This window comes from Patagioenas fasciata, chromosome 2, assembly GCF_037038585.1.
Source record: "Patagioenas fasciata isolate bPatFas1 chromosome 2, bPatFas1.hap1, whole genome shotgun sequence".
In the NCBI taxonomy this organism is placed as follows: Eukaryota; Metazoa; Chordata; class Aves; order Columbiformes; family Columbidae; genus Patagioenas; species Patagioenas fasciata.
The window spans coordinates 101,531,999-101,554,639 of NC_092521.1; the positions used below are offsets into that span (position 1 = coordinate 101,531,999).

A 22,641-nucleotide genomic window follows, 5' to 3' on the forward strand; every position below is an offset into this window, starting at 1 on the left:
GGCGAGGTGCAGCCCGGGCTCCAGCGCCCCGGCAGGGCGCGCCGAGATCGATCCCGGCCCGCGAGCTGCTGCAGCTGGCGCTCATCGACACCCGCCGACGCGCTTGCGGTTGCCGCGCCTCCCCTGCGGAGCCCGAGCCCGCCCCGCCCACGGCCGCGACCCCCGTCCCCGCCTCCCTGCGCCCCCGGGGCCGGGCCGCCTGCGAGCGCCGCCTGCCGGCGCCACCGCCGCACCCCGCTGCCTCACCCCGCTACACCTACCCGGCTAGGCTGCAGGGGGAGCCCGCCGCCGCTCTGCCGCCTCCTCGCCACCGCCTACTCCTGGCGCCGCCACCGCCTGCCGGGTCGCGAGCCCGCGCTGCAGCCTCCGCCTCCTGCTCCTCACAGCGCTGGCCCGGCCGCAGCCTCGGCCGCCGCGCCCCTCCCGCGCCGCGCTGTGCCCGCCCCGAGGCTCCTCCTCCTGCTCCGCTGCCGCGCTCACTGCGCGCACCGCGAGGGCGGCGGCGGCAGCATCAGCACCGCGGGAGCCCGGGACCGACCTCGGCTCAGCGCCCGCACCCCAGCCTCCACCCGCTCCTCATCAGAGCCAGAAAGAGAAAATGGCGCTCGATTTACCAAAGGAAGTGACGTCGGGGCTCATTTGCATGCCAGGCAGCCAACCAATAGGAAGAGACTTGGGCTAATGCTCCCATTGGCTGTCTAGAAGAGCTGGGCGCGGCTGGGGGCGGGGCCTCAGGTGGGGGGCACCTCCCGCCCCTGGACCCACCTGTGCCCTTGTCACTTGCCCCTCCCGCCTGCGCCCGCCAGGGGCACCATTCGGGGCTCTCGCGAGAGCTGGATGCGTGACGTTATGCTGGAGTGGGAGGAGCCTGATGACACCATTACCATCACGTGAGGTCACCACGTGACCACTCAGCAGCCACCTCCTGATTTGGGTGGAATGTTGGGTGAAGCCTCATTTGCTTCTGCTGGGGGCTGGAGGCCCCACCCACCTCCACCAACCAATAGCACAAGGGAGGCCTGACAGCCAGGCTTCCCATTGGAGGAGGCCCCATATGTCACGGCTGACACCTCCCCATCCTGGTCTTCCTTCGCCAGGCCTGGTGGCTGTGGTGGGGCTGGGGCTCAGGGTGGCCAGGGTGGCCTGGTGAGGAGCTGTGGGAGCTGTGATGTGGGTTCTGGGCTGTGATCCCAATGGGACACCGCTACTGTGGTGTTGTGTGGGCATGTGGTGGCGTCATGCCCATGGCACTGGGAAGCATGGTGGTCTGGTGGAAGGCACATCTTCGTAGGTTGGTCCCTTGACCTGTGTCTAACAGATGTCAAGCAGAAAACACAGTTCTGACTCCTGCCATGATGGCAGATTGTTTCTACTGAGCACAAAATGGAAATATAATCGATCCCTTGCGCTGGCAGGTACTGGCCATACCAAAAGTACCAAGACAACTGGTCACATAAGCAGTGCGGGCATCTTTCTGCCACTGAGACAACTGATGTAGCTCTGTGGCCAGAGCAGGTAGAAGGCAGGTCACGGCAGGAGATGCACTGCAGTGGAGGCCTGTGGGGCCATGTTGGATCCCATCCTTGGCACACCAGGACCTACTACCTGCCAGCCCTGCCGTCTTCCTGGGCAAATTTTGCCACTAGCCTTGATATCTCACTCTCGTCTACATATAGCTTATATCATAGAATCATAGAATAGCATGGGTTGGAAAGGACCTTCAAAGGTCATCTAATGTAACCCCGCTGCAATGAGCAGGGGCATCTTCAACTGGATCAGATTGCCCAGAGCCCCATCCAGCCTGGCCTTGAATGTCTCCAGGGATGGGGCACCTCTGGGCAACCTGTGCCTGTATTTCACCACCCTTACTGTAAAAAGTCCTTCATGTCTAGCCAGAGTCTCCCCTCCTTTAGTTTAAAACCATTACCCCGTGTCCTGTCGCAACAGGGTCTGCTAAAAAGTCTGTTCCCATCTTTCTGATAGGCCCCTTTAAAGTACTGAAAGGCTGCAACAAGGCGTCCCTGGAGCCTTCTCTTCTCCAGGCTGAACAACCCCAACTTTCTCAGCCTGTCCTCATAGGAGAGATGCTCCAGCCTATGCACACCATATGTGTTGGCCAACTCCCAGCGAAGTGTCTGAAGGCCACAGCAGTAGACTGACTGGTATCTTGTCAAAAAGTAATACTAATAAAATGTTCATGTTGACAGAAAAATATTCTTTTTCTTTTCAGTAGTAGTCACAAAAATTATTTACTTTTGTAGTCAACACTGTGATAAGTGCATTCCACCATAGTTAGTTGCATGGAGAGTTTGGGGTGATAACTTTCTATTGTTAAAAATTGATATAAATTCATTAGCCATTTACTTTCTGCACCATTGTGTATGCACTAAGGTTCAAGGTAAGACAAAACTCAAAAACATGAATGGAAGAAAGGGCAGCCATCTATGAAAGATAAATTATTCATAGTAGATATATGGCCACAATATAAAAACAGTTATTATGAAGTGCAAAGAGGGACATTAAAATGCAGCATTTAAAATAAAGTCATTAGCTGCTGTGTAATAATTCATCAAATAAAATAATGAAATATGGCTCTGCCAAAATGGAAATGCCCAATGGCTCCAACATAACCAACAACATTAAACTTCTGTTGCAACAAAGCATCACCAAATAATTGCAGAGCGTTTCAAACTATGGATATGTTGAAAAGATTAAGCAAAAGATTAAGGGAAAACTGTTGTGAAAAGGTATTTAATCACTGAACATTACAACAATACTGTCAAATATCTCCTGATTTTCAGAGGACCACAAAATGGTTGAGGTGGGAAGGGACCTATGGAAGCCATCTAGTCCAACCCCACCTGCTCAAGCAGGGCCACCTAGAGCTGTTTGCCCATGATCATGTCCAGATGGCTTTTGAAATCAGCCAGTGTTTTCTATCACGTTGTAAAAATGAGAACTGCTTTATAAAGTGCATAAATTTAATGTACCTACTTAATAACTTTAGTTGTAAATCTGATATCTGTTCATCTCCAGCTGTCACATTGTGCAGTGTATTCAGCAAACTCAGGTCCTACTTAAGTGAGGTAGAGCTAGTGCTCATTCACTTCGGAAAGGGGGTTACATTTTCACATTGCGGGACCAGTATTAAATTGTACACATTGGAAGTTGGTCCGTCAGCCTCCAGTGCGTGCTGAAGACTTTCCAAAGTGAAACTGGTGACTAGACTTCAAATTCCTTCCCTTGTAAAAACCAAATAGGATAGCAACGTGCAAAATTAATTTAAGAGGAGGATTTGGAAGAATAAAAATGGGTAATGTTAGAAGGGAGGCACAATGTATATATTCATTTTTTCCCATACATCAACAATTTCAAATATAAAAAGAAGTGGGTTTGAGGGCAATAGATTGAAGAGAAGTGAGAAACACACAGCGTAAAGAAGAGTACAAAGTGAAAAGATCAGTCAGCTTTTCATACAATAAAAGGAATTGCTTTGATCAACTAAATCCAATGAGATTCGTCATTTGCATTGGAAGTGTATTTCAAACATCAAGAAATTTGGGAATTGTGTTCTAATTACATGTAGCTTTTCTGTCATACTGGAGTTAAATATTTGTTTAGTTAGTTATGCCCTATAAGTCACATTTTAAGTAACATATTAAATAATATTTTTGCTTATGCTTTTGGACAGTTCAGGTCTGGAGAAAGTGAGAACAACAGCAAGAACGTGCTTTGGCATTTCAGAGTGACTCATGAGCACCTTAGCCCCGTATTCTCCTGCCTGTGGGTGGATTCACAACTTCAGCTCTTTCCCGTTAGCTCTCTCCAAGCAGAACAGCAGGAGCAAAGAGCATCTACCTGCAGGTATGCAGTCAGTGGTTGGGTTGGCAGAAGGGAGTCCTCAGAATCTATAGAAAAGTCAGGAGAATTAACTTCTATAGCTGCCTTCCAGGTCCTGGAGTAAGATCCCAAACCAATACTGACCTAGATGGTTCTGCTTCCTGCAAGAGACCTTCTCTAATGCCACCTTCCTAAGTAACAATACCCTACAGTTACAACTGCTGAATTCCTTAGTTCAGACAAAATAATGTATTCAGAGCTAAAGTACTTTTCACTTAAGTCTAATTAAAATAGCAGGATATCTGCTGTGCTTAGGGTTTGTGATGCAAGTTGGCACAGCAAATCCCCTTAGATCAGCCTCAAATTCCACAGAAGACTAGAAAGCCTCTTACTGAATGCAATAGATTTTCAAGTAAGTTTTTATCAAGAGAAAAGGAGCCTCTCTTCTAGAAAAAGAAAAGGAAGCCAAAAAACCAAAGCACAACAAAAAGGCAAAACACAGTGCCAGGCTATTAGAAGTTATGGAAAAAGTAACCATATTCAAAAAGTCTGGTAGTTTTTACAGCTTAAAGCACATTGTCAAGTCAGTGCCGGAGCAATTAAAAGGATGACACAGTTAAAAAACTGAGTACCCTTGTAAAAATAAAAAATTGATAAAGAAGTTCTTTCCAAGGAGGTTATTCCCTCATTTACCATAATAAAAATCTTTAGTTGCAACTTGCTGTTTTCACTGTCTGCTGTGAGACACTGTCATAACCAGGTAGCATGAGTCTTTCTTGAGAACTCTTTAAAACCCAAGCTCTCATTTGGAAAGTACATAATAGGTCTTAATTTCTGTACTGAAATGAGACACATTAATAATGGTAATATGAACATGTGCCTGTCTCTAGCCTCAGTCTTCACTAGGTAATATTAACGAAACTAATAGATCATGTCATATGCCAGAATACAATATCTAGGCCAAGTTAACTTGTCCTTGATATTTATCCCTAAACCAGTTGTAATAGTTTCAATACTTAATAAAATTACCTTTCATCATATTCCATATGGGCTTTTTTTAAATGAGCACAATGTAAAGATTTCCAGAAGAAGAATTTATCACAATTGCTTGTTAATTATAGCTGAAGCAACATCACTTTCTTCATTAAACGAAACAAAGTTTATCAGGATGTTTTTACCTACAAAAATAGATTCAAAATTATTGTTAAACTGTGTGACTTATTTGTCTAAAAGAAAGACGGATTTTAAAAATCCAGATCATGTTCTTGACAAGAATTAATAATTCAATCAAACTAAGGAGTAAAGGTAACCAGAAAAGAATGAGGAATTAGTCCATCCAGTAATTAGTATCTCAGTTACTAATTCAGACTCAAAATTAATCAAATTAGTTTTAGAAATAACCTGATATTTCTGAATTTCAAATATAATCAGCAAATTCTCAGTTTCACTTACAATAGAAGTGCTTTAGCCAAATTTGAAAAAAGTATGTCTGGAAATATTAGATATATCTGATCAAAAATAACCATAAAGCGTGTGCAGTAACACAGGAAATCAATTCCTTAGTAAGTGCAAATATTTGTACTTTGAGAATTCCATTGGGAAACACAGTTCAGTCTGCTTTTCATAATTTCTAAAGTCTAGAAATGGAAAAAAGAAAATGTTAGAAAAAAAACAATCACTGCTGCTTTTGCCAACACTTTGCACATACAATTCTGATATTTTAGGGTGTTCCCTATTTTTAGAAATGGAATTAAAACTCAGTTATAACAATGTATTGGGTGTTGCCAGTTGTTGTGTTTGTAATGGCAAACACCCCTTCAAGTTTGGCTCAACTTTCCCTAGGTTCTGGAATTAGATAGGTGTATGTCTACCAACATCAAAGGGAACTGAATAACTCTGTAGAAGTACATATTCAGGTCATACAGTAGGGCTAATAAGGCCAACAAAATCTAATAGAACTTCAACAATTCTACATTATTTTGAACTTTATTAAGCTGGAGAATATATTTAAAGAATGAGCTATATTTTTCTCACCTGTATTTTCTCCTTGTTTAAGTTCTATCAGTAAATAACTTTCCTGTAGTGCTTGATGCCACATGTAATTTGTGTGATAAACTTATACACACAGATTCTTAGCCTACCTTTTCAGCCTTTCTGCTATGGGCAGCTAAAGACAGCGTTTGCATCGAGTATTCTGAGGTAGCTATAAGCCAGTATCATACAGCTTCTTTCTAAATTATGTACATGTTACATATTAAGTATTTTCCTTTGTTCAGAAATAATGTTTAGCAAATTCTTAGAATAAATTTATGTATTCCTTTTTATAGCCACAGTAGTTAGGGTATAGTCTTTAAGGAAAGGCTGCATTGCAGAAGGGGTACCCCATCTCAGCAAAGTGTGGTGTGCTGGACATTTCATGGGAGATAAGAAAACAAAACATAATATAGTTTATGGTTCACAGAGCTGCAGATTAATCTATAAGAGATGAACTAGCAACTTGTTGTCGCTGGATTTAGCATTAAGTGGAGTTTTTAAAATTACCTAGCCAAACAGATAGTATGTCTAGTCCTTGACCAGGTGTAAAAATCAACACATTTCAACTAATTCCAAGACTTTGCCCAGTCCCAGTCCAACGTTTGTGAAGTTCTTTGAAATAAATTACAGCCTCATTTTTCCAGTTAGCATGCTGCAAATGTACTTGAAATAATTAAGTGGATATTTAAATATTTGATCTTATGCTATTCACATATAAAATAATTTTCCCATTTGTTTCAAAGATAATAGTCCAGAACAATTAACCATTTCATTAAATATGATGCTATGAATGCTCGTGGTCAATCTCAAAAAGTTCTAAGTTCCTTTTTAAAAACATAATAATCTCATTTGAATATTTCTAGGGTTGAAAGATCTTTGCCCTCTGCTCAAGAGAATAGATATTTACATTTACAATTATAGTGTTTTATGTATATAACACTCCAAACAATCCCTCTTCTTGTATGAATTCAGCAGTTTAATGAAATATTGTGGGGATGAAAAAAAAAAAAAAAAAATAAGGTCACTTCTTGTGGAATCATAGCGGTCCCTATAGACAGCTTACCCAGTGCTCAGCACTGATGACTGGCAGACTTGCTCTTGGAAATGACATGTTTCAGCTGAGCAAGTGAAAAAATGGTTGCGGTGTTTTTCTCTCTCCCAAAGTTGACATATAAATCCAAGTCACAACATCTTAAAAGTTTGAGAGATTATTCTATTATACAACCTTTCAGATGCCTTGTCTTGACATATTCCTAAAACAGAGAGAAATGTTAACCTTTATATTGTGAGAGATTAAGTGCATGTTGAGAGTGAGAGATACACAGGTCCGCTGATGGTACAGCAAGGAGATAACTTTTTGATGTCCGATCTCAACTAGAAATATCTTGGTTGGAAAAACAATGGATTCATTCTGTCAATGTATCAAAACAAATTCTGAATAATTTAGATGCATACAATTTATTTTCTTCAAATTCTAAATATTGCTTGAAAAGAAGACAGATGAAGAGGCTGATTTAGATAATATTCTAAAACTGCCTTATCAAGATTAGGCTCTTCATGTTGTCCTTGATAGTTTGCTACATGCCATGGTTTGGCTAGAGAGGTCCAGGTGAAGCCTGCTGTAATCTCAATCTCAGGAAAACTGTAAAGGTCACAGACAGTGGCATATTCATGGCCAACAAAAAGCTCTCCATGAAAGGTGGAAAAAAATTGAGATTTTTTGTCGTGAAGTTGGGCTTAATACAGCTGAACAAATTCAGTTGGGTTCAATACCAGCAAACACGGAGTAGCATGATGATTAGGAAGTGTATATTTTTTCAAAGCGCAGTACCTAGGGGTGATTGTAAGGAGTGTGATTCTGATTATGTTTTTAGTACCAGGAATGTCTTTCAAGCTGTTAATATGAAAGTCCTCCAAACGTGTAGTTTGTTCAGCCTCCTCACAGATCTCTAGAGTTCGCATCCTACCTGGCTGCTTCGGAACTTCTCCTTGAAGGACCTATGCTTCACATCTAGCTAGCAGACTCTAGATGTATTTCTAAGCTTAATCTAACTGTCAAAGTCCTGTTTGCCAGCAGATGCCAGAGCTGCCCGTCTCAAGGTAGCTGATACAGTTTGTTGAACAACCATAATTAAGGTAATTAGTGTCAGGGAAGTTCATGCTGAGGATACCTGGGCTAAAGGACTGTTCTTCCTGATTCCCCATCAAAAGAAGGTGTATTGATATCCTAGATCAGAAAAAGCCTAGATGAGCATGAAATGTATTTAAAACAGGAGGGTTTGAGTTCCACGATGAGTGGACAACTGGCCCAAAGGGACTTGTCTTGCTCCATCGGCTGAGATGGTGCTTAATTTCTTCTGCATAAAACATGGAGATAGGTAGTATTTCTTCACCAAATAGGCTTCACAATGTTTGAAGAGAGAATCACGTAGTAGACTGGATGGCTGCTGAGTTCAGACTTGCAGTTTCAGGGGCCTTGTTGAAGGCTGTAACTGTTCTGCTTTTTGTGACCTTACATGGAAGTATAGTTATTGCAGCAAACCCAGTATCATATGCAAGGTGCATCCATGATGATGACATTGGCATCATTGTGGTGAACAGACACGCTTTGAATTTGACTCAATCTGGATGTTATTCCAGGCTTAACGTAACACAAGCTCAGATGCAGAAGAGTCTGAGACTGTTGCAGCCAAGCTGGACATCACTCGACACCTATGTAAATATGAAGAAAGGAGTGGAAAGAATAATGCAAGTAAAGAGGATCAAATAGTTTTCTGAATAGATGGACTAATCAAGTATGCTTTCTTATGGACAATATTTTATCCTTGGATTTCAGTGCCTAGTAAGGTAAAAGCATCTCTCACAGCTTTCTCCACAGCTGGGGCTTGCAGAACACCTTGCTCTTATTTGTATTTTCTAGTGCCTAGTAAGCTCCAAGTTCATGCTGCAGTATTTTCTGTAGTGGGAGTTCTACCAGCACTCTTGCCCCTGGTAGACTTCCTAAAGATTTGCTGTTAATTAAAAAAGATCGTGTTCCTTACAGCTGAAAGGGATTGGAAAACAAAAGAATATATCTTTATGTCAGGGCCCTGAAAGCCTCAAAAGACTCTGAACCTCTTCCCACACTTTCCCCTAAGGGTTTTAGCTGCCTGCACACAAGCCCAGCTCTCACACAGCCCAGGTGTGTGCCTGGGATTCAAGTGCTGGGAGGGCTGGGGGAAGCCTCCAAGCTCAGGTCCTCACTTCTGCTAGGCTCTATGATTTCTTTCAGAAGTCATACTTTGCTGACTTGCTCTTCTGGCTTGACCTCAGACCTGCCTCATCCCTGTGGACCTGTATGGGGACTGCTGGAGCACATTGCTTGTGGTTGCCTTCATGACCCCTGCTCCGATCGTTTTGCTCAAGTGCTGTGAGACTATGTCTTGTCAGGGAGTCCTGCCTGCCAGTCTTGCTCTTCCCCTGGCTCCTGGCTCCCCTTGCTCTGTGGATTTGCCTTGCTCAGGTGTGACAGTCTTGTCCTTGTTGGGGACTGTGATAGGGGAAGTATGGGAACCAAGCTCAAGATAAAAAAATGCATGGCCTGAGGGCAGGAGTCTCATTTTCCACTGCTGCCATCCTTCATAGCAGAGTTTCTGAACAAGGAAAGGCATCTACCAGACGTTAGGCACCTTCGTTAACTTCTAGTAAGGAAAGACATCTACCAAAGCTTAGGCAGCTTCTCTGACTTCTAGTATCTCCAACAATAAAGGAAAACTGATACATTCTACAGATACCTGTCTGGCCTGTCATAAAACCCCTGGAGAGTCTGGTGTTCAGGGAGTCCTCCTCTACCCATCAACATGACAGATAGCTTTCAGATTTCTTTTTACTACTCAGATCTCTGCATTATCTGCTCCCAAACTGGCTCAACCAGCTCAGACAGAGAACCACACATCAGTCATTCAGGTACAGTACTCTGCATCATGGTCCAGATTACCAGTGAAAAGGCTTGCCATCTCCTGGGGGGAGAGGGCTCTCAAGGTATCCATTTCAAAGCATCCTTAACTCCAGACGGTTAAAACAGAGGATTTATTTTCAAGATCTAAGGAAGGCAACACAGACACTAGTCTTGTAAGTGCTGTAACTAGAGTAAAGCATGCTTTATCTGCCTGCACTCAGAAGAAATATGAAAGGTCTCTCTTTTTCCCCTTCTAGGCAGCTGACAACATCAGGGACCAGCCTCTTACCTAACTCATGTGGTTTGTGACTGAGTCTTATTGCTTTTCCACTCCTCCATTTGCAGAACAGTCTATTTTTAGACCCATAGAGTCCAGTCACATTCTCTTCCTCCTACCAGAGATTACTGAGAGATAATAATGCTTGGAAGGTAATTTTAATGCTTTTAATAGTTTTCCCTTACATAATTGACAACCTTCATCTCTTTGTAAATGCTCACATTCTTTTGGCATGATTAAAAGTGGTTAATAGCCATCTGGACAGTGTATGTAGTTAGTCAGCAGTTTCCCCAGTGCCTAGTTAAGCTACAAGCAAATCTCCAGCCATTGATTGGTTAATGTCCTGTTGCTCAGCATGGGATGCAATTAAGTTCATTGGAAGAAGATTGTTTATCCTGAGAACCACATACATAACATAAAACGTATAATTTGTTAAATACACTTTATATAACCACCAGCAAGGGAGGGCAGCCCTTTAGCACTTTTCCCTGAGTGAGCCTGTGGCAAGGCAATAGAGGTAGAGAAGAATATGGTCTGGACCTGTGCCTCCAAGTCTTTCCCACTCACTTGAGTTTTCCTTCTTCCTATGTCTTGTGTTGGGCCACTGCTGCTACTCTGTTATGTGCACACAAGCACTCACACTTTTAACTCCATCTGACTGGGCAGTCTCCCCTGCATTCTGTTCCCTCATACCTGACTCTAGCAGCAGCCACTTCCTACCACGGGCTCTGTCCTGTTCCTCACTTCAGGTGCTGACCTACCTATGTCTTGGGTAAGAAGGGTCCAGAGGGCCTGCAAGGGCTAATCTCTCATCCTGCCTTGTGCATTCACTCAGCACATGGTGTCTCAATCAGCAATTTCTGTCCATGTCCTCCTGAAAATTAGCACTTCACTCCAGCATGGTATTTCAAACTTTGGGCTGACTAGGCTCCTACACATAACACAGAAGGAACTGGACTCCTCAAAAGGGGATCCAGGTGTGATCTGTGTCCATGAGCAGGGGACTGTGTACAACTATCCCATAAGCCGCCTTTTGATTTACAGAAGGCTGTTCTGTGAATGGATGGAAACATTGTACTTAGCATGGTCTGTCTTCACACTTTGAAATGTCACCCACACTGCCACCACCACCTTTGTGTCTAGTCTTCAACACAATCTAGAAATGTGCTGTGTGCATTAATTCTAGACATGGTTGTAAAAGACACGGTTGCATATAATAAACAGCAGTGATCAGGAGTTAAATAATGCTCAAGGAATTTTGTCCCGTAGTGAGCTACCAAACTGCTTAGGAGAGACCCAGACAAACTCAGGTTTGTGGTATATTAAGTGCTTCCACAGTGGGACCAGACAGTCCCTCATTATTTAGTACAAAGCCCAAAAGTACTTTTTATTTAATGGAGGGATTAAAACATTCTCCATAGGACTGCAGAAAATATGAATCTAAATAACCATAACCATTTCTAGAAGAGAAAAAGAAGAGGCAATCCCTAATTCCAGATCATCTCCCATGAAGGGTACCGTAAGGGTGACTGACTGGCTTATCAGTCAGGAGGTTGTGAACAGCAAGCAGTTCATCACCTTCAGAATGGGAGGAAGCTTAGATGCTGAAGAAACAGGAATGGCAAAGCTCTCTTTTCATTCACTTTTAATTGTTTTTAATTGTTTCTGTATATTCTGCACCTCCTGTGTTTGTATGTACATTTTGTAAGGAAATTGCTTTCTTCACATATACCTTGACCTTAAAACCAAAGAGTGATTTCAGGGAGTGAGTGGGATACATATGATAACTGCAATACATGACTACTGATGTCCTTCCTACAGGCACTCAGCCAGCAAAAGGTTGCTCTTCTGCTTAGCTGCATGGGGAGCTGAAGGGAAGAGTGCTCTGTGGAGGAGCTATCATCTAGGGGTACCAGGTGTTTCCTGGCTGTAGCTGACTGTTGGGGAACATAAGTAAATTTTGAGGGGCCACATGTTATTTGTGACAGAATTGCATCATTGGACTAACTACCAGAAGTTCTTCAAAATGAAGGATACCAAACATATGAATAGAAAACAATGTTTTCAGGTTACTTGGACAATCTAATAGCAGTCTAGAGCTACTTCAACATTAATTAAAAAGATGACAAGACCAAACACTTCTCAGTAGTGGAAGATGGTAAAATGAAGGACAATGGCCACAAGTTGCAGGTCAGGATGTTCATATTGATCATTAAGAAATACTTTCTTAATAAGAAGGTGTCTCAATCTCGGAACTGGCCCAGGGAGGTTGGGGCATCCCCATCCTTAGAGGTTTCTAAGGTTTGAACATGCAGAGCCATGGCTGGCCTAATTGTCAGCAGCCCATGTTTATACTATGATTGCAATTAAAAATGAATACACAATACAGAACAATAGGCCCCTTGGAGGGATGTGTCTGAACTTTGTGCTCAATTTGAACAGTTCAAGAACTTCAACTGAGAAAGACAGAATTAGTGACTGAAGTGTTGCTGTTGGGGAACAAGTGTTATTATTGGGAACAGACACTTTCAATAATTTATCCTTCAATCTCTACCACTTTTTGCAAGATTTGGCATTTTATAATCACTTGATGGCTATGCATATTTGTGGCCCAATCTAATTGTTGACACTGTGTAGCACTGAGTATTTATACACAAGGTCAACAGAGTTCAAAATATTTTGCCATGTATTTTTCTAGGTTCATGACTCCACATATCACAAGCTCCATTGCTATCACAGCGTGGGACAGGGAGATGTTTTTGTGTTAGGAGAGCATTACTTTAATTCATCTCAGCCTTGGGGGTGTGGAAAACAATTTTCCACTTGGTAACTCCTCCTATTGTAAAAGAAAAAAGACAACAGATACCGCCTGGGAATAGTATAACACAATTACCACAATTTGAATGTTACTGAGCATAGATGGTATTTTCCAAATAGAAAATGTGGAAAGAAATAGAGCTTGCTGTGTACCTGAGGTTGAACTTCCTGCACCTGTAGAGGTTTGGACATTAATTACCACTAGCAACAAATGGAAAACACAAGTCTAATTGACAATTTAGTTTCCCAAATCAGTGAAAGCTTTGTCTCCATTGTGTGTTTGGGGGGGGGTCGAAGTTAATTATCTTCCTTGATTTTTTTTCCCTTTCTCTAGTCGCTTATAAGCCACGAGAGGACACAGAAGACAGCAGGACCTCAGCCCTTCTCTGGCCCCTCCAAGTACTCAATACACCTGCTCCCTGCTGTGAGCCAGCTTACACTTACAGCAAGTGTTACTATGATTATTTTACAGAAATTCACACGGTTAAAATTACGTTCATAAGAAGTATTTTGCAACTTAGCTTCTAAACTCTAATCCTGCAACTGACTTTTTTAAACATACATATACATAAACTGATGTGTGCAGAGCAATATACAAATAATAACATGACTCTTAATGACATTCATTATTTTAGTCATACACACTCACATCTTAAGACCTGTTAGGTTTAGTATTTTAAACTGTCTATTTTATATGGGACAAACTAACCCTATGGCAAAATAGTGCCAGGATTACTGTTGCAGGTTTCCCCCTCTGCCCATTCCCCATTAAGTAAAAACAGTATTATCTTGGGTTTCATTCTGCCTCACATAAAGAAGATTGTCCATTCCTTTCATTATGAAGCTTCTGTTGCTCATCTTCTGTCCTATAATCACCTGTGATTTCACCCCTTTCATTTTATTCTATTCCCTTTCAAACAGCAAGAGTCAGGTTTCTTTCCTTGTTTTTCATTTTGTGATCAGTTCCTAATTCAACCGCTTCAGGTAAAGTTAGGAAAAAAGAGGTAAGATGCAAGTAGCAGTAGAATAGAAGAAAGAAAAGCAAGGGATGGATCAGTTTTCTAATCCTGTTGCTATGAAATTCCAGTCTGCTCTTCTGCAAACAGAGCTTTTTAGGTACATCTACGGGGCACAACACCGCAGGATTTTCTGATAGTGAGCAACCATTCATAGGTGCACTGTGAAAAGCTGCAAATCACTTTTCTAAGGCGTTTATGTTGTCAACCACTGACCTAGAGAATCTCAATTCAAGCAATGGCAGACCTCAGGGACACAGCAAGGGTAAGGCAGCTGGAAAATTCATGTAGTTAATGTCTTCATTTTCTATGAAGAGCTATCACTCTTTCTACCCCATGTCTTGCATAAAACAGCATAATGAAGTCAATTACAAAACAGGGCAAGGCTCTATGGCATTTGAAGTTATTTGTGGTTTTATCTGTCAATGGGATATTTGAGATGGGCTGTAGGAATGGCCATTTGAGAACAGAAATAATTTGAGCAAAGTTGTGTAGAGCCTTTCTAAACACAAGACTGGTACAAACCTAGTTGTCACTAATGTTCCTGGGAAGAAACAACTGGTGGAATCTCTGTACTGAAACATCACCTACCTAAAAAAAAAAAAAAGTAACCAAAACCAGTTAGGAGTGGAGAGGGCAAGTCCATGGGTTCTCCTGAGCTTAAGTTACTAGTATTCACAATCCTCTGAGTCACCTAGGCATGCTAGTTCAGCACACCTCAGTTACATATTTATTGCTCTGCTTTAAAACTACTGAACTGAGACTAATGAGAAGCATTAGCTGTAGCTCATCAGACAGAACTGATACTTCCAGTAAAGAAAAAACAAGACAATATAGAGATGTAGCAATAAAAGTAATTAATTTTAAGAGTAAGACACCTAACATTCATCCTGCAGATCACTACAATTCTCACTTTCAGCTGACCAGTCACCATTCTCAGAACGTAACTATCAGGAGCAGGCTAACAGTCTTGGGAAGTTACATTATGTTGAATTTTTTTAAATTGAAGACTGTTTTGAAGACAAAATTCTTGTATCAGTATTCTACTCCATAAGGTAAACCCATACGTTAAAACACTTCTTTCCCTTAATGTACTCTGGATTCTCCACCTAAACGAATTTTCCTGTCCTGTAACTTGGGGTGAAGTGTCAAAGACTGTAACACAGACATTGGCCACCTGAACCTTAGGCCTTCAACTTCCGCATATTCTGTAAAATATTTATTCTAACATTTCTGCAGTTGGGACAGTTAGCTGTAGTACAGCATACTGGTGGTATTTTAGTAAGTGTATGACTACATCATAGCTGTCTGAATAAACTGGTGGCTTGCCTGTCTAAACTGGTAGCTTTCTGTCATAGAGTGACTGTATCAGTGGACAAGTGAAGAGCAACTGATGTCATATACCTTGATTTCTGTAAGGACTTGAACATGGTCCCACACAACATCTTTGTCTCTAAGTTGGAGAGATATGGATTTGATGGACAGACTATTCAATGAATGAGGAAATGGTTGGATGGTGGCATCCAAAGACATTCAGTCAATGGCTCAATGTCCAAATGGATAAATAATAAGTGGTGGCCCTCAAGGGTGGATGTTGGGACCAACACTGTTTAATATCTTTATTAATGAAATTGGCAGTGGGATTGAGTGCACACTCACCAAGTTTGCAGATAACACCAAGCTGAGTGGTGCAGTTTATACACTGGAGGGAAGAGATGTCATCCAGAGGGTACTTGACAGGCTGAGGAAGTGAACTCATATGAACCTCATGGAGTTTAAAAAGGCCAAGTGCAGGGTCCCGCACCTGTGTCCAGGCAATCCCCAGTATTAGTACAGACTGAGGGATAAATGGATCAGGAATGACTCTGCAAAGAACTTGGGAATGCTAGTGGATGAAAGATTGGACATGAGCCATCAATGTGCACTTGCAGTCCAGAAGTCCAAATGTATCTGGGCCTGCATTAAAAGAAGCGTGGCCAGCAGGTTGAGGGCGGTGATTCTGCCCCTCTGCTGTGCTCTGGTGAGACCCCAGCTGGAGCCCTGTGTCCAGCTCTGGAGCCCTCAGTAGAGGAAAGACGGGGACATTAAGAGGAGGCCACCAAAATGACCAGAGGGATGAAACACCTCTGCTATGAGGACAGGCTGAGAGAGTTGGGGTTGTTCAGCGTGGAGGAGGCTCCAGGAGACATTATTGCAACCTTTCAATATATATAAAGGGGACTATAGGAAAAAGAGTGACTTTTTATCGGGGCGTGTGGAATGCAATGGAATAGAGTAGAGTACAGCACAGTACAGTACAGTGGAGTGGAGCAGAATAGAAGTAGCTGAGTTGGAAGTTACCTACAATGATCCAACTGGCTGACCACTTCAGGCCCGACCAAAAGTTCAAGAGCATGGTCTTAAGGGCATTGTCCAAGTGCCTCTCCAACACTGACAGGCATGCGGCATCTACCACCTCTCCAGGAAGGCTGTTCCAGGGCTTGACCACCCTTTTCTCAGGAAAAAAATGTTTCCTCATGTCAAGGCCAAACCTCTCCTGACGGACACAGCTTTGAGCCATTGCTACCTGTCCTGGCACTGGGTACCAGGGAGAAGAGCTCAGCACCTCCCTCTCCCCTTGTCCTCCTCAGGAAGCTGGAGAGAGCAGTGAGGTGTCCCCTCCCTCAGTCTCCTTCTCTCCATACCAGACAAACCCTGTGTCCTCAGCCACTCCCTGCAGGACATGTCTTCCCGCCCCTTCCCCAGCTTTGCTGCCCTTCTTGGGATGCGTTGAAGGACCTTCTCATCCTTTTCAAACTGTGGGCCCAGAACCGTACACAGCACTCAAGGTGAGGCCGCACCAATGCTGAGTACAGTGGAATAATCACCTCTCTTGACCAGCTGGTCATGCTGTGTTTGATGCACCTCAGGATGCGGTTTGCCCTCTTGGCTGCCAGGGCACACACTGCTGAATCCTACTGAACCTCCTGCCCAGCAGCTCCCCCAGATCCACTTCTGCAGGGCTGCTCTCCAGCCACTTCTCTTGCCATTTAGACTTGTGTTTAGTGTCAGTCTGTCCCAGGAGCAGAATCCAGCGTTTGTTCTGGGTTGGGCTAGATGATCTTTAAAGATTTCTTCTAACCCAAATACTTCAATGATTCTCTGTAACAAAAGCTGTATTCATACCCAAAAGTAATGCTGTAAAGGTCCCTACTGTAGCTTAAAGAAGACACTCCTAAAAAAATTTATCTCATACCACTTGACTAAATAGTTCTCTAAATATACACTCTCTACTCGGTATAACAGAGAGATTAGAAAAACTTTTAAAAGTTCTACCAGTTTGATTTAGTTTGTTAGTTGACGAGTATATGCCCTGGTAAAAATTAAACAATGATATAACGAAGAACTGGCACTTCTTTTCTCACTCCCCAACCCTTTCATACATTTTCAGAATCATACCTATAAAATTTCATGTTATGTTTACTAAATCTAACTCCAGTCACAGGTAAGTCAAGCACATCCCACGCTACTTCATGGACCCATTTCTTGCAGCAGTAGCAGGTCCCACAGATGCTACAGGGGCCTGAGTACAACCTCAGGGAATAGGAAGCCTCTCCCTGTGCCAGGAATCTGAAACAGAGCCTCTGTAGATTAAACAGACCTTGAATTTGTTATCCAATACTACAGCAATAACCGTGCTGACCTGTCTGAGGAGAAAAAAGAGAAATAAATGCTGTCAAAGCCATTCACCTGTAGAGATAAGATAAGGTGGGAATGTAATCTCAAAAAAGAAGAAGGGGGAAAAAAACCAGAGTTGTGTGAAATAAGTGTGAAACAATGCTATTTGGGTGCTATCAAACAAAATTTTGTTACAGCTAAGAATCACGCACGAGATGGCACATATTCAGATATAAAAAACCACTAGGACCTGGAAATCAGAAATGAACACAACAGAAATATACACTGTTGTATTACAGTCCAGTTCTGCTCTGCCTCTGCTCATCTTGTCTCACTTCACGAGGATCCCATTTCACTCTTAAACCTACTGGAAATTTCAGTTCATAAAACTGAAAGGCAAAATCTGTGGGGAAAAGTAGAAGGAAGTCTGACTGCTTGGTGCTTTCAAACTGTGATGTTTGTTTACCATGACAAGTCTCTTAAAACCTGCCAGCAAACAGCCTATCAACGTAAAAAAAAAAGTAAGACTTCAATAAGAGATGGACTCAGAATAATGATTTTTAAAGATTCTTCCCACAGATCTTAAGGCAAGAGGAAAATAATTATCAGGAGTCATACACTGAAGGGTAAATGGCAGCCTGAGTGTCTGGGACTGGCCAAGTGATAGGCTTTCACTTATGTTCTAACAAAAGTGTTCACTCCTACTAACTGCTGCTGCCATGACAGAAATAGAAGTGCACAAAATGTCAAGCTCTTAAACAAAGCAGTCAAGAGGTACCAATGAGGAAGTTAAAGTTCAGGCATCCAAATCGGAGTGACACACAGAGAGAGCACTTGTCTGTCTTCACGTGCTGATGAGTGCGTGGAGTTTGTCCCAACCTGCTCCCCCACAGGCTTTCCTGCCATTCTTCGTTACAAACTCCCCAAAATACAAAGATTAAAAAAAATATATATAAGAAAGAAAGTCTAATTTCCAGTGGAAACTATGCAGAGGAGAGCTGAGTTTGGGAAAGACTGATATTTCCCCTTTTCTTGGATGCAATACATTTCAGCAGTGACAAGAAGAAAAACATATGAACTGACTTTCCATTCACCAAATATAATTTTGCTGCTTATCAGCTGTTGGAATCACTTTCTTCAGTAAAGGCTCTGTAACTAACAAAACTGCCAAATTTAGATTTCAGTTTTGCAGCAAGGCCGATGTTAGCAAGATGCAGTATCTCTGCACCAGCCCCACAGCCTTATCCACCTCGCTTCCCTGCCCTCAGCAGAGCTGGGTGTCTCCTGCAAGCTGAGCTGGACCCCTTTCCTACCTGGGAAAGGGGAGCTTCAGTGTAGTTGTAGTGCTCAGGCAGGGGTGAAATCTGAGTACAAGTAAGGTGAATAATTGCACTCAGCCTGGAGAACTTGTGCATTTTATGCAGGACACGGTAGTTTCTTGCTTCAACCCCAAAATCTTCTGTAACAAAACTGTGCCCTGGGCAGTGTTTCCTCTCTTCATTGCTTTTTGATGGTAGATGAAAAGGGCTCTCATTTGTGCTGTAAACCTTCATAACATTCTGGGGAGGTATATGGCGGTGTTACCTTCCTCTACTCTGCCCTGGTGCAGCCTCACCTGCAGCACTGTGTGCAGTTCTGGGCGTCACAGGATAAAAAGGATATAAAGCTACTGGAGAGTGTCCAGAAGAGGGCTATGAAGTTGGTGAAGGGTTTGGAGGGGAAGCCATATGAAGACCAGCTACTAACTTGCTTTGTTCAGCCTGGAGAAGAGAAGGCCAAGGGGAGATCTCATGGTGGCTACAGTTTCCTCACAAGGGGAGCAGGAGGGGCAGGCACTGATCTCTTCTTTCTGGTGACCAATGACAGAACCCAAGGGAATGGTAGGAAGATGTACCAGGGGACGTTTAGGGTGGACATTAGGAGAAGGTTCTTCACCCAGAGGGTGGTGGAGCACTGGAACAGGCTCCCCAGCGAGGTGTCACAGCCCCAAGTCTGACAGCGTTCAAGAAGAGACTGGACAACACCCTCAGACACACGGTGTGAACTGTGGGTTTGTCCTGTGCAGGAACGTAGTTGGACTCAATGATGCTTGTGGGTCCCTTCCAACTCAGAACATTCTATGATTTTATGATTCATTCTATTATTCTAAGATGTTTTGGGCCCAATACCTACTTGCTGGTAAGCTGTTGAGTTCTGCTCAACAGCTGCACTGACTGCTGCCAGGAGGGGAGCAGGGCTGCAAATGCGAGGAATCTCAGACGCATCTCCTGTTCAGGGCACGCCCATATGCGTGGAGGCACACAGGTGTTTGGTGTAGCACCTTGCAGCCTGGCATAAGTGTGTTTGTGTCTCTGCTCTGAGCTCCACTAACCACTTTCACACCCTGGATTCTTAGTAAGTTTCTTTAACTGTGTTTGAGGTCCTGCCTGGTGCCAGAGACCATAAGACATTCTTATGCCTCCTAATGAGGAGATGGTATGTGAGCATATCGCTGCTTACTGTTTTGGTTTTGGATATTCATTTAAGTTATTCAATATTTCTTTAAGGAGGCGCACGCTCCGTAAGCTATAATAACCATGTGGAATCTACCAAGCAAAACTAGCACTGCTAGCAACAGGCATACCAGCCTGCATGTCTGCTCTTCAAATCTTTTGTGCTGCCTAGGGAAAGGAAATATGTGAAGTAAGCATTTTGGTGTCTCCTTCATTATATATTAACTGAGAAAAGTTGGATGAAGAAACATAGTGTTTACTTGGAGAGAGTTCAGCTTCCTCCCCAGAAAAACTGGCCATTGATGCAGCTATTTGGAGTCTATTAACTGACAATCTCCGTCTTCATATTTTGGCAGTAATCATTAAAGCCCAGCTTGATGCTCAGTCAGGAAAAATGAGATGGTCTCCAGCCAAGCACTCGGGCAAGGCAGATTTACTGTGTGAGTGTGGGGGACTACGGTGGGTCCGTGGATTCCCTGACGGAGGGCATGGGAACAGAAATTAGCCTTGAAGATATGAAGGCCTACCCATGAGAAAGATGGGAGTAAAGGAGTATCCGGAGATATTAAGGATGTACCCGTGAGAGAGAAGGGAGTAGAAGAGTAACACTGATGATAGCAAAATTAGCCAATGAGATGTTACTGCTGTAACTTGTAACCAATAGTGAAGAGACACATGAATTGGTAAAACGGTATAAAAATGCACTTGTGGCGATAAATGGCATCTACTACTTTCATCCTGGAAGAACTTGGTCTATGTCGTTTGTCCGTCTCAACCACGACATATGGTGACCCCGACGTGATCCTGCCTGAAGAGGATCTCGCATGAAGAAGGGGACAGCGTGAAGCTGTGACAGCCGAAGGAGAGCTGTGGAGACGGAGCCCGGTACAGCTGATAGAGCAGCCGAGGAGAGCTGCCGAAGATCCAGATCGTTGAAAAGACACCTCGCTAAGGAGTAGGTGAGCTACCGGGAACAGGAGAGGGGGAGCTTATCTAAAGAAGAGGGTATTATATTATCTACATGAAAGTTGCTTCTGAAGAAGCAGGGTATTAGCCCTCTGGAACTGGCTTTACGAAGGAAGGACTGTGTTACTATGGGGCAAAGCATTAGTGAAAGATGCAAAGAAACAACTGAACTGTTAACAACATGTCACTTTTTGCTAGAGACTTTGAGAGGATTAAAAGAGCAACGGGAACATGCAGAGACAGCGGGGAGGGATGGTCTTCCTGGCTCTCCCAGGCCAGATTCGGAGGAAAAGGCGAGATTAAGTACTACTCCGACCCCCCCGTTACTAAAGGTTCGTCAACACCGCCCAAGTCCATATTATCTAATACAGATAAGGATCCGCGACACTTTCTTGGAAAGTTAAAAGGAATAGAGGAGGAGCGTACGTATGTGTGGCCCCAAGATCAGATAAAAGCTATGAAAGACTCACATGAAAAAACAGCGTTGGGTTATATACGATCTCGGGAGAGGCCCCCGGAGCACCGGTCGGAGCAGTGCGTTCAACTGATTGCTCCGCTGTCATCAATCACGGCTCAAACGTCTGCTCCACCATCATCAGTCGTGGTTCCACCGTTTGCGTCACCGCCATTGATCACAGTTCAGCCTTCTGTCCCGCCACTGTCAGTCGCAGAAGGAAAAAGTGGACATTTTTATTTCCTATCCCTCCTTGCCTGGAGATTTAGGTGGGGAGGATCCTCCCGTGGTGAGCCAGACTGAGCCAAATAATGTAATTTCTATAAATTTGGGTCCCCCCAGCCTGCCTCCGCCCCCCTCCCACGCTGCTGCAAAGCAAATTCCTGAGGGGGGGGGTAGAGTTTCAGAGCGTAAACCGAACTTACCAAAAAGCTGGGATTTACCCCCCAGCTCTTGGAACAGACACTAATTGACATACCACAATTACAGGCACGATAAATTCCTGAAATCCTGAGACAGTCAACAGACCTCGCATATCAAGCTATGATAAAGGTGCCTGAAACCGACAAAGCAACCAAATCATTTGCAACTATTAATCAGAGTCCCAATGAGAATTCATTGCAATTTTATTGACCATCTTCAAGAGGCCATCAATAAGCAGGTTGAAAACTTAGAAGCTAAGGAAGCACTGGTGTTGAAATTCGCAGTAGAGAATGCTAATGTTCGCTATCAACATGTTATCCGTGAGTTTTACAGTACATATTATGTGTTTCTGTGTGTTGCCTCTCTGAAAATCAAGCAGCTTGTCAGGACTGTGAGTTAATTGTTTTACTGGTCATTGTTAGAATTTTGTGGTATAAGTGCGCCGTAAAACCTTCTCCCCACTTTTCTCACTTGCGCTGCAAGCAGCCCTGTGCTTTCCCCCCCTCCCTCCCTCTTCTCGTAGTTTCTACTTACGAGATGGGGTCAGGAATGACTGTTTTCAGTCGTGTTCATAAGACATCGGTATTGGGAGGTGTTTTAGAACATAGGAAAGCGCTTGGAAATATGAGGAAGGAAGATCTTGTGAAATATTGTAATTAATGGTGGCTGCTGTCTAAGTTTAATGATTGGGAGAATAGAACCTTGAAGTATAACTCTTTGTTGTTTCT

General features: G+C 43.3%; 1 protein-coding gene across 7 annotated transcripts in view; it reads right to left on the minus strand.

Moving 5' to 3' along the window:
• ADNP2 (ADNP homeobox 2) overlaps nucleotides 1–21,817 on the minus strand; it is a 43,108-nt gene extending 21,291 nt beyond the window's left edge. For 5 of the 7 annotated variants that reach the window (XM_065832897.2, XM_065832903.2, XM_065832900.2 and 2 more), the window contains exon 1: nucleotides 261–398. The gene's annotated coding sequence lies outside the window, so the exon portion shown is untranslated. Of the gene's footprint in view, nucleotides 1–260; nucleotides 399–21,506 lie in introns of those variants that run through there. The other 2 variants (XM_065832904.2, XM_065832902.2) reach the window with 2 other exon arrangements.
• Between the last annotated feature and the right edge of the window lie 824 nt (nucleotides 21,818–22,641).